A 12,944-nucleotide genomic window follows, 5' to 3' on the forward strand; every position below is an offset into this window, starting at 1 on the left:
CTGAGGCGAGAGAATGATGGCATGAACCCGGGAGGCGGAGCATACATTGAGCCGAGATCACGCCACTGCACTCCAGCCTGGGTGACAGAGTGAGACTCCATCTCAAAAAAAAAAGAAGAAGAAGAAGAAGAAGAAGAAGAAGAAGAAGAAGAAGAAGAAGAAGAAGAAGAAGAAGAAGAAGAAGAAGAAGAAGAAGAACTAATAGTTGATTTAACACGTGTAATCCCAAAGCCCACACTCTCTCCACAACAACATAAAATCTTTCTAAGCACATTGGTCACGACTTCTGAATTATTTATAGCCAGCCTTGGTCTGAGACACATGTTATGTGACTTACAAGTATACCAACTTTACAGGAAGATTAAATAAAAGCAAAATGAAATAGGAAAATAAGGATGGAAAGAGAATCTCAAGTCAGTTTAGGACACACCAGTTTCTTTGGAGATGAGTCGCAAACCTGGCTATGAGTTTTCTAGTGGTGAATAAGAAAACATACACATATTGGTCTCCATATTCTGTTTATAAAAGCCAATCAGTTATTCAGAAAAATGAGAGCTCTTCTCTACACACAGTTTGATTTTATCCCCATTGTTCTAAGTTCTAATACAAGTATGTATTTTGATTAACAACATCCTTAACTAAACCCTTTCAAGATAACTTGGTGTCAAATTTAACTTGGCTCCCTTGCCCTAAAGTTACATTTATGGTGAGACATTAAAATACAAGTCAATAAAAGCAACTCAAAGGAGAGGATTTTGGAGATTGAGAAAAGAAGGGTGCAAAACATTTACTTCAAGTACATGATTTCTTAATTGTCTAGTGTAATTTAGGGCTGGATGTTAAAGTATCCAGAAGACTAGATGTACCGTACTCTCCCCAGTTTTTCCCACAAACAAATCCAAAATAAGTATTGCTTTTCTTAGTTGAGTTTTAAAATGTATTCAGAAGAGTGAATTTAAAATGATAATCCTCAATAAATGGTTGGAGATCAGCGATGCTCTGTGGCCAGTTAATTATGGATCTACATGTTTCAACAAGCACAGTCAGAGGGGATGGGAGTTTGTGTTAACACATTTAAAATGACCTTGTTAAATAAAATTGCATTATCTGGAATTAAGATATTATCAGGATTAATATGTAGTCTCAGTTAGTTCTGCCAAATAGTTATTAGACAGCAGGGGCCTGAAGGAATAGGATGCAGGATATATACACTTAAAAAAAATCTGGAAATGTTTTTCATTTCTGTATCCCCAATGCCTATGACCATTGCAAAAGAATGGGTTTCAATGAAAGTGTGCAATGTTCTTTTGTATGATTCTAAGGGGATCACTAGAGAGAGACTGGAATCTAGGGTTAGCATAGGGGCATTATATATCCCTTGAATTGAAAAGTAGGGTTTAAGAGAGGCAGTACCATTCTCAGACCAAATAAGCAGAGGTCTCTACCCTGGGTCCCCCACCTCAGAGGGCCCTACATTTTGGAGAGTCTTTGATAAAATTATCTCTCTCCCTCTTGTGACTTGGGACTAGCTGAAGCCAGCAGTGACAACTAAAATACGTTCTCCAGCTGACGTTTTTCTCATTTGGAATCTCCCTGAAGCTGTAAATTTGCTGTGCATTGGGTCAATCAGATGCTCCAAGATTTGTGCTTATGCAGTAAGCCCAGGACCCTGTGATTGAGGTACAGTTTTAGGACAGTGAGAAAATCATTCCACCTGGATGACACAGTATTTCTTTTGGGTGATTGTGTGAGACTGAGCTGCCAGAATGGTGCTAACACATTGATTTGGAATGACTCTCACTCACTCTGGACCCTGCACAAGTTCAGGGCTACCATCTACCACAGATCCTTGTGTGGGCCCGTGGGCCTGTTCTTGGCCTTCTGTATTGCAGCACTAGGACTGCCTCTGACCTTAGGACTTGAAGGACATGAAAATGGTGGATAGGAGTGGTGGCAGTGTTTTTTTTTTTGGTGGCAGTGCTACCTCTCCTATTGGCAATTTTAAGTCTTTTGGTATAAAAGTTGAAAAACAGGCCGGGCGTGGTGGCTCAAGCCTGTAATCCCAGCACTTTGGGAGGCCGAGACGGGCGGATCACGAGGTCAGGAGATCGAGACCATCCTGGCTAATATGGTGAAACCCCGTCTCTACTAAAAATACAAAAAACTAGCCGGGCGAGGTGGTGGGCGCCTGTAGTCCCAGCTACTCGGGAGGCTGAGGCAGGAGAATGGCGTAAACCCAGGAGGCGGAGCTTGCAGTGAGCTGAGATCCGGCCACTGCACTCCAGCCTGGGCGACAAAGCGAGACTCCGTCTCAAAAAAAAAAAAAAAAAAAAGTTGAAAAACATATCTTCCAGGGAAGTCTTCCATGTCCTCTGTAAGCTTTATGCCGTGATTGAGGAAGACTCCACAAAACAGTCATGTTTATCTCTTCTGAGGGATTTTCAGACTGTGGCTTCACAACCACATGTCCTATCTCAGTGTGGTGACATTGTGCATTCTTGATTATTACACTCTGCTGTAGGAAGGAATGTGTCTTCCTTGTGCAAATGGAAATGCCTTTCTCACTCTGCACAAAAGGCCATTGCCTCTCCTTCCGCGGATGGAAGTATACGGAAGGCAGAGGTACAGTCAATGCTGAAGTATTATATTCTAGAGATGTAGTGACAATGGCCTAAAATATCCAAAGGAAGACATGATTGGAAGATAGGTTGTTCAGCCTTTCCACTAAAAAATTCTGAACAGTAAAATTAGCATGTTCAGAAAAGTAATTATTGTTCACATTTCTTGCATACTCTATGTAAGACATTCATTTGAGCTCATCATTAAGAAAGCCAAGAAATCTTTGAGGGAATTATTGGAAGTCAGTATTTATGGGTTGCTCAATGGATGATGCAGCAGTGAATGGTAGCAGGGAACTGCAAAATAAGAACATGTATATTGTTTCAATAAAACAAGTTCTAAGGAGCTATGGCATTGTGAGTAATAACAGCATTGCTAACTTTATCTCATGGTGAAACACTTGAAACTAACTAGATCATCCATTCAGGAAACAATAAGGAACCATTGGATTTGAACTACACTTTAGATTAAATGTACCTAACAGATATATCCAGAACATTCCATCTAACATCTGAAGAATATTCTTCTTAAACAACACATTCTCCAGAATAGATGACATTTTAGGGCACAAAACAAGTCTAAACAAATCCCAGAAAACTGAGATCATATCAAGTGTCTTGTCTCAACATAATGGTGTGAAACTAGAAATCAATAAGAGGAGGAAAGTTGGAAAATTCACAAATATGTGGAAATTTAAAATATACTCCTGAACAACCAATAAAGAAGAAATTTTAAAGTCTCTAGACAAACAAAAATAGAAACACATCTTACCAACATTTAAGAGATGAAGAAAAGCAGTTTCAAGAGAGAATTTTATAGTAATAAACACCCACATTAACAACAAAGAAATACATGGAAATAAACAATCTAACTTCACTCCTCACAGAACTAGAAAAGAAGAATAAACCAAGCCCAAAGTTAGCAGAAGAAAGGGAATTACAAAGATTGAAGCAGAAACAAATAACATAGGGACTAGAAAAATAATAGATCAGTGAAACTAAGAACTGGGTTTAAAAGAAAGATTAACAAAACTGGCAAACCTTTTAGCTAGACTAAGAAGAAAATGACAAAATACATGCATTAGGATTATTGTAGAAACAGAAAAAGTAGATATACAAGGGGGGATTTATTATGGGAATTGGCTCACATGATTATGGAGCCTAAAGAGAAGTGGCATGACACACCATCTGCAAGCTGGAGAACCACGAAAGCCAATGGTGTAATTCACTCTGAGTCTGAAGGCCTGAGAGCCAGGGGTGCCAATAGGGTCACCTTCGTTAGAGTCCAAAGGCCTGAGAACAAGGAGCTGTGATGTTTAGGAGCAGGAGAGGATGAATGTCACACATCCAGAAGAGAGAGAGCAAGTATGTCCTTAATCTGCCTTTTTTGTTCTATTTGGGCTTTCAACAGATTGTAAAATGCCCACCCACATTGTCAAGGGAGTGTTTTCTTTACTCAAGTCTACTGACTTAAATGTTAATCTTTTCCAGACACGCTCACATATACACACAGAAATATTACAACAGCTATCTGGGGATCCCTTAATCTAGTCAAGTTGATACATAAAATTAAGCAACTCAAGGCCCAAATAAATAAATCAGAAATGAAAAAGGATACATTGCAATATAATGTATCACCACAGAAATAAATTTTTTAAAACCCTCAAAAACATAAGAAACTAATGAGCAATTACATGCCAACAAATTGGATAACCTAGAAGAAATGGATAAATTCCTGGCATCATACAACCTACGAAGACTGAATTACAAAGAAATAAAAAATCTGAATAAACTTATAACTAGTAAAGGTATTGAATCACCTAACCAAGAAAGCCTAGGACCAAATGACTTCACAGGTTATTTCTACAAAATATTTTTAAAAGAAGAAAGCCAATATTTTTCAAAATATTCCAACAATTTGTAGAAGAGAGAACACTTTCAAACTCATTCTATGAGACCAGCATGACACTGATACCAAGGCCAGACAAGGAGACTACAAAAATAAAAGAAAAGTTTAGGGTAGTATGATAGTATACCTGATGAAGATGTAACACTTCTTAATAAAATACTAGCAAACAAATTCAATAGTATGTTAAAAGGACATACACGATGATCAAGTGGAATTTATTCCTGGGACGCAGGGATGGTTCTATATATGCAAATCAATAACTATGTTATGTCACACTAACAGAATGAAGATAAAAATCATATATTCATTTCAATAGATGCAGAAAAAGCATTTGATAAAATTCAACATGCTTTCATAATACAAACATTCAATAAATCATATACCTCAACAATATAAAATTACATATGACAAACCTAGAGCCAACTTCCTACTCAACATGAAGAGCTGAAAGCTTTTCCTCTAAGATCAAAAACAAGACCAAAATGCCCACTCTTGCCACTTCTTTTTTTTAATTTTCCATAGGTTATTGGGGAACAGGTGGTGTTTGGTTACATGAGTAAGTTCTTTAGTGTTGATTGTATACACGGAGCCCTATTTGTAGTCTTTTGTCTCTCACCCCACTACCAACCTTGCTCCCAAGTCCCCAAAAACGACTGTATGATTTTTTATGCTTTTGTGCCCTCACAGCTTAGCTTCCACATATCAGTGAGAACATACAATGTTTGGTTTTCCATTCTTGAGTTACTTCACTTAGAATAATAGTCTCCAATTTCATCCAGGTCACTACTAATGCCATTAATTCATTCCTTTTAATGGCTGAATAGTATTTCATTTTGTGTGTGTGTGTGTGTGTATGTGTGTGTATATGTATGTGGGTATATATATGTGTGTGTGTATATATATATGTATATATATCACAGTTTCTTTATCCACTCATTGATTGATGAGCATTTGGGTTGGTTCCATGATTTTGCAATTGTGCTGCAATAAACATGCCTGTGCAAGTATCTTTTTTATATAATGACTTCTTTTCCTCTAGGTAGATGCCCAGTAGTGGAATTCCTGGATCAAATGGAAGTTGTACTTTTAGTTCTTTGAGGAATCTCCACACTGTTTTCCATAGTGGTTGTACTAGTTTACATTTCCACCAGATGTAGAAGTGTTCCCTGATCACTGCATCTATGCCAATGTCTCCTGTTTTTGATGTTTTGATTATGACTATGCTTGCAGGAATGAGGCGGTATCACATCATGGGTTTGATTGGCATTTCCCTGATCATTAGTGATGTTGAGCATTTTGTCATATATTTCTTGGCCATTTGTATATCTTCTTTTAAGAATTATCTATTTATGTCCTTAGCTCACTTTTTGATGGGACTGTTTGTTTTTTTTCTTACTGATTTGTTTGCCACTCTTGCCAATTCTATTTGATATTATACTGCAAGTCTCATCCAGAGCAATTAGACAAGGAAAAAATGCATCAAACTAATAAATAAATTAAATTGTCTCTATTTGCAGAAGATATGACTTTACATAGATTTAGAAAACCTTAAAGATGCTACCAAAACAGAAACTTACTAGAATAAACAAATTCAGTAAATATGCAGAATCCAAAGTCAACATAAAAACCAGTTCTACTTCTATACACTAACAACAGACTATCTGAAAAAGAAATTAAGAAAACAATAATATTTACAATAATATTAAAAAAATAAAAATCTCAGTAATAAATTTAAGAAAAGAAGTGAGAGATCTGTACACCAAAACTGTAAAACACTGATGAAATATATTGAAGAAGATACAAAGGCATGGAAATATGTCTCGTGTTCATGGATTGGAAAAACTAATACTGTTAAAATACTCATACTTCCCAAAGTGATTGCAGATTAAATATTATCTCTATCAAAATTCCAATGGTATTTTTCAATAACAGAGAAAATCTATTTTAAAATTCATATGGGACCACAAAAGACCCTAAATAGCTAAAGCAATCTTAAGACAGAAGAATAAGGTTTGAGATTTCCTGATTTCAAATTATATTACAAAGCTACAGTAATCAAAATAGTATAGCTCTGGCAAGAAGAACAGACACAGAGTCCAATGAAACAGAATAAGGATTTCAGAAATAAACCTGTGTATATATGACCAACTAGTCTTTGACAAAGGTGTTAAAAACATGCAATGGAGAAAAGATGTCTCTTCAATAAATGTTGTTGGGATAGCTGGATAGCCACATGAATAAGAATGAAATTGGACCTTTAACAAAGGAAACAACAAAAAGAAAAGGCAACCTATGGATTAGGAAAAATATTTACAAACCATATATCCAAAAAGAGGTTAATATTCAAAATATATATTAGGAACTCATAAAACTCAATAGCAAAACAGAAATAAGCAAATAACCCAATTAAAAATGGGCTGAGAATCTGAATAGACACTTCTTCCAAGAAGACATACACATGGCCAGCAGGTATATGAAAAGGTGCTCAGCATCATTAATAATCAGGGAAATGCAAATTATAACTACAATGAGATAACATCTCACATCTGTTATAATAGCTATCGCAAAAAGCCAGAGGATAAGTGTTGGTGAGGATGTCATAAAAAGTGAAGACTTATACACCATTGATGGGAATGTAAACTGGAACAGCTATTGTGCAAAACCATATGAAGGTTCCTCAAGAAATGAAAAATAGAACTATCACATGATCCACCAATTCTCCTTTGTATCTATCCTGAAGAAAGCTCACCCAGGTTCATTGCAGCACTATTCACAGTAGCCAAGATGTTAAATAACCTAAGTGTCACTGGATGGATAAATGCATAAAGAAAATGTGCTACATATACATACACACAATAGAATATTATTCAACCTTTAAAAAGAAGGAAATTCTGCCATTTACAACAACAGGGATTAACCTGCTAAACATTTTGCTAAGTAAAATAACCCAGACACAGAAAGACAAATACTGCATGATATCATTTACACGTGGAGTCTAAAAAAGTCAAATTCCTATAAAAAGACAATAAGATGGCAGTTGCCAGGGGCTGGTGGGGAGGAAAAATAGATGTTGGTTAAAGGTACAAAACTTTCATTATAAGATGAATATATTCTGGAGACCTAAGGTACCACATGGTGACTATATTAATAGTAATGTATTATATACTAAAATTTGAAAAGAACGTAGATCTCAAGTATTCTCCTTACACACAAAAAAGCTAATTTGATGTGACTCGTTAATTAGTTTGATTATGAAAATCATTTCAAAATGTGTAGGTATATTGAGACATCATATTGTATATATTAAATATATATAATTTTTAATTGTCAAGCATACCTCAGTAAAGCTAGAAAGCAAAAGAAAACAAAAATTTTGGGGAGTGTCTGGCCTTGAAGAATGCATTGAATAAAGAAATGTAAGGGAGGTCTTTCCAGAAGAGGCAAGAGTAAGAATTTAAGTGCAGAGGTGAGAGAAGGCTGTACTTCAATGGCTGAACTTAAACAAATAAGGAAAATTGTTAAGTTGAATATTAATGAATCAAAAAAATAAACTCCAATGCAAATAAGCAATCTTCGAAAACAAGAAAAAAAAAAAAAAGATTAACAAAAAATAGTAGTTCTTGGACCCGAACAAGAAGAAAGTGTGGTTGGACACTAAGAAAATCTACATGTGCACTGGAGGGATAATAAAGTAATCTGTAAATAGCTCTTCTCTACATGTTATTTTAAATTGGGAGATCTGCAACTATAGCCTTTTTGCTATTAATACATCTGCCTCTGCTTGTTTGTGTGTGGCCCTATAGCTAGGAATATTTTTTACATTCCTAAAGGGTTGTAACTAACTAAATAAACAATTTGTAATGAAGACATGCCTTTATGTTGCTCACAAAGACTAAATTATTTACCATCAAACCCTCGAAATAAAAGGTTTGCCAATGTCAGTTTTAAGTCATCATCAAGAATCCTTCCCTTATGTAGGCTCTTGAATGTTGTAATAATACTTGTAAATTGTGCTGTTTAGAACAGTCTGAGGGTTACAGGAAAATTGTAAAGATAGTATAGAAAGTTCCCCTACACCTCACACCCACTTTTCATATTATCAACATCTTATATTTTTAGTATATTTGCTACAATTAATGAGCCAATATTGATACATTATTTTTTTATACTTTATATTCTAGGGTAGATGTGCACAACGTGTAGGTTTGTTACATAGGTATGCATGTGCCATGTTGGTGTGCTGCACCCATTAACACGTCATTTACTTTAGGTATATCTCCTAATGCTATCCCTCCCCTATCCCCCCACAATAGGCCCCAGTGTGTGATGTTCCCCTTCCTGTGTCCAACTGTTCTTGTTGTTCAATTCCCACCTATGAGTGAGAACATGCAGTGTTTGGTTTTCTGTTCTTGCGATAGTTTGCTGAGAATGATGGTTTCCAGCTGCATCCATGTCCCTACAAAGGACACAAACTCATCCTTTTTTATGGCTGCATAGTATTCCATGGTGTATATTGCCACATTTTCTTAATCCAGTCTGTCATTGATGGACATTTGGGTTGGTTCCGAGTCTTTGCTATTGTGAATAGTGTCACATAAAACATACGTGTGCATGTGTCTTTATAGCAGCATGATTTATTATCCTTTGGGTATATACCCAGTAATGGGATGGCTGGATCAAATGGTATTTCTAGTTCTAGATCCTTGAGGAATCACCACACTGTCTTCCACAATGGTTGAACTAGTTTACAATCCCACCAACAGTGTAAAAGTGTTCCTATTTCTCCACATCCTCTCCAGCACCTGTTGTTTTCTGACTTTTAATGATCGCCATTCTAACTGGTGTAAGATGGTATCTCATTGTGATTTTGATTTGCATTTCTCTGATGGCCAGTGATGATGAGCATTTTTTCCTGTGTCTGTTGGCTGCATAAATGTCTTCTTTTGAGAAGTGTCTGTTCATATCCTCTGCCCACTTTTTGGTGGGGTTTTTTTCTTGCAAATTTGTTTGAGTTCTTTGTAGGTTCTGGATATTAGCCTTTTGTCAGATGAGTAGATTGCAACAATTTTCTCCCATTCTGTAGGCTGCCTGTTCACTCGGATGGTAGTTTCTTTTGCTGTGCAGAGCTCTTTAGTTTAATTAGATCCTATTTGTCAATTTTGGTTTTTGTTGCCATTGCTTTTGGTGTTTTAGACATCAAGTACTTGCCCATGCCTATGTCTTGAATGGCATTGCCTAGGTTTTCTTCTAGGGTTTTTATGGTTTTAGGGCTAACATTTAAGTCTCTGCCCCCATCTTGAATTAATTTTTGTATAAGATGTAAGGAAGTGATCCAGTTTCAGCTTTCTACTTATGGCTAGCCAGTTTTCCCAGCACCATTTATTAAATAGGGAATCCTTTCCCCATTTCTTGTTTTTGTCAGGTTTGTCAAAGATCAGATGGTTGTAGATGTGTGGTATTCTTTCTGAGGACTCTGTTCTGTTCCATTGGTCTATATCTCTGTTTTGGTACCAGTACCATGCTGTTTTGGTTACTGTAGCCTTGTAGTATAGTTTGAAGTCAGGTAGCGTGATGCCTCCAGCTTTGTTCTTTTGGCTTAGGACTGTCTTGGCAATGCAGGCTCTGTTTTGGTTCCATATGAACTTTAAAGCAGTTTTTTCCAATTCTGTGAAGAAAGTCATTGGTAGCTTGATGGGGACGGCGTTGAATCTATAAATTACCTTGGGCAGTATGGCCATTTTCACGATATTGATTCTTCCTACCCATGAGCATGGAATGTTCTTCCATTTGTTTGTGTCCTCTTTTATTTCATTGAGCAGTGGTTTGTAGTTCTCCTTGAAGAGGTCCTTTACATCCCTTGTAAGTTGGATTCCTAGGTATTTTATTCCCTTGAAGCAATTGTGAATGGGAATTCACTCATGATTTGGCTCTCTGTTTGTCTGTTATTGGTGTATAAGAATGCTTGTTATTTTTGCACATTGATTTTGTATCCTGAGACTTTGCTGAAGTTGCTTATCAGTTTAAGGAGATTTTGGGCTGAGACAATGGGGTTTTCTAAATATACAATCATGTCATCTGCAAACAGGGACAATTTGACTTCTTCTTTTCATAACTGAATACCCTTGATTTCTTTCTCTTGCCTGATTGCCCTGGCCAGAACTTCCAGCACTATGTTGAATAGGAGTGGTGAGAGAGGGCATCCCTGTCTTGTTCCTGTTTTCAAGGGGAATGCTTCCAGTTTTTGCCCATTCAGTATGATATTGGCTGTGGGTTTGTCATAAATAGCTCTTATTATTTTGAGATATGTTCCATCAATACCGAATTTATTGAGAGATTTTTAGCATGAAGGACCGTTGAATTTTTTCAAAGGCTTTTTCTGCATCTATTGAGATAATCATGTGGGTTTTGTCTTTGCTTCTGTTTGTATGCTGGATTACATTTATTGATTTGCATATATACATAATTGTTTACTAAAGACATATTTCATTAAGATTTCCTGGCTAGGTGTGGTGCCTCACAGCCTGTAACCCCAGAACTTCGGAGACTGAGGTGGGTGAATCACCAGAGGCTAGGAATTTGAGACCAGCCTGGCCAACATGGTGAAGCCCTGCCTCTACTAAAAATACAAAAATTAGCCAGGTTTGGTGGCACGTGCCTGTAGTCCCAGCTAGTTGGGAGGTTGAAGCAGGAGAATCATTTGAACCTGGGAAGCAGAGATTGTAGTGAGCCAAGATTGTGGCACTGCATTCCAGTCTGGGCAACAGAGAAACACTCTGTGTCAAAAATAAATAAACAAATAAATAAGTAAATAAAATAAAGATTTTCTAAGTTTTCACCAAAAGGGAATTTTCTGTTCTAGGATTCATCCAAAATACTGTGTAATATTTAGTCATCGTGTCTCCTTACACGCCCCTCTTGACTGTGCCAATTTCTCAGACTTTCCTTATGTTTTTATAGTCTTGACAATTTTGAGGAGTGCTGGTTAAGAATTTTGTAGAATGTCCCTAAGTTTGTCTTTGTGTAACATTTTTGTCATGATTAGACTGGGGATATGGACTTTTGAGAGGAAGAACACAGGTAAACCGCCATTCTCATCTGATTGTATCAAAGATTCCTACTATCAATATGACTTAATGCTGTTGATGTTGATCTTGATCACCCGGTTGAGATACCATTTGTCAGATTCCTCCACTGCAAAGTTCGTCTTTTCTCCCAATAGCGTACCATGCTCTGGAAGAAACTCGCCATACCCAGCACACACTTAAGGAGTGGGGACTCATGCTCCACTCCTTTAAAGGGTGGAGTATCTACATAAACTATTAGGAATTCTTCTGCAATTGGAATTTCTTTATTCTCCCACATTTATTTATTTAACCATTTATTTATATTGGCTTGGAATCATGAATATTTATTTTAAACTTTGAGTTATGATCCAATACCGCTTTACTTTGTTTCTCAAATTGTTCTCATTTTGTCCATTGGGAGCTCTTTCAGTTAGCTCCTGTATCCTTTTGACATACTCTCATCACCTTTTTTTTTCTTTTTTGAGGAATTCTTTGTTTGCTGGCACTAAAAGATGCTCCAAGGCCATCTTGAATATGCATAACCTTTGAAAAATCAAATTGTTAATATAGATAGGGGGCCTGAGAAAGTATATGCATGGGTCCCTACATATTCAAGGGAGGGACAGTTCTGAGGAGAATCACAGGGAAGGAAGCAGCAAAATAGAAATTTGAAGAGAGGAGCCAGATGTAAACTTTTCCCTCTTAACAATTTTACAGAAAGCCATTTCTGCTCCAGAGACCAATTCAGCCATATCAGAAATTCTTTAAATTTTTGCCTTCCAGCTGTCTTTGTTTGCTGATAACATGCAGGATACATAAATATTATACAATTCCATATTCCATATTATTCATCTGATTATGTGAGGTAGCTCACTGAAAGGTAGTTTTAGAATTTTAAATATAGTTATTTTACAAAGAAGAATTTTAATGTAACTAGGAAATTATACCATCATGCATTGCAACAAGTAGGGATGTTTGCTAACATTGCCATATGGATATTTTACTCACCATTCAAAGTGTAGTCTGGCATTAAAAAAAAAAAAACCCAAGACTTTTGTAAAAATATTTCTATACTATGCCCACAATTTGTCATCTTCTTCTTTTTGGAAATAAAAATTAAAAATTTTGATTAAAAAGTAAGTTAAAGTAAGATCAAAACTTATATTTTTTTACCCTAAAATAGAGAATAACATTAATATGGACATAACAAAATGCATTTACTGTTATATGGACATTAGAGGAATTAATATTAATGGTTTGCATTCTTTTACGAGATAATAATATAAAATAACAATAGCATTTTGATCTCTATATATATCTATATATATCTATATATATTTTATATATATAATA

The sequence above is a fragment of the Macaca fascicularis genome, chromosome 18 (genome assembly GCF_037993035.2).
Source record: "Macaca fascicularis isolate 582-1 chromosome 18, T2T-MFA8v1.1".
NCBI classification, from domain to species: Eukaryota; Metazoa; Chordata; class Mammalia; order Primates; family Cercopithecidae; genus Macaca; species Macaca fascicularis.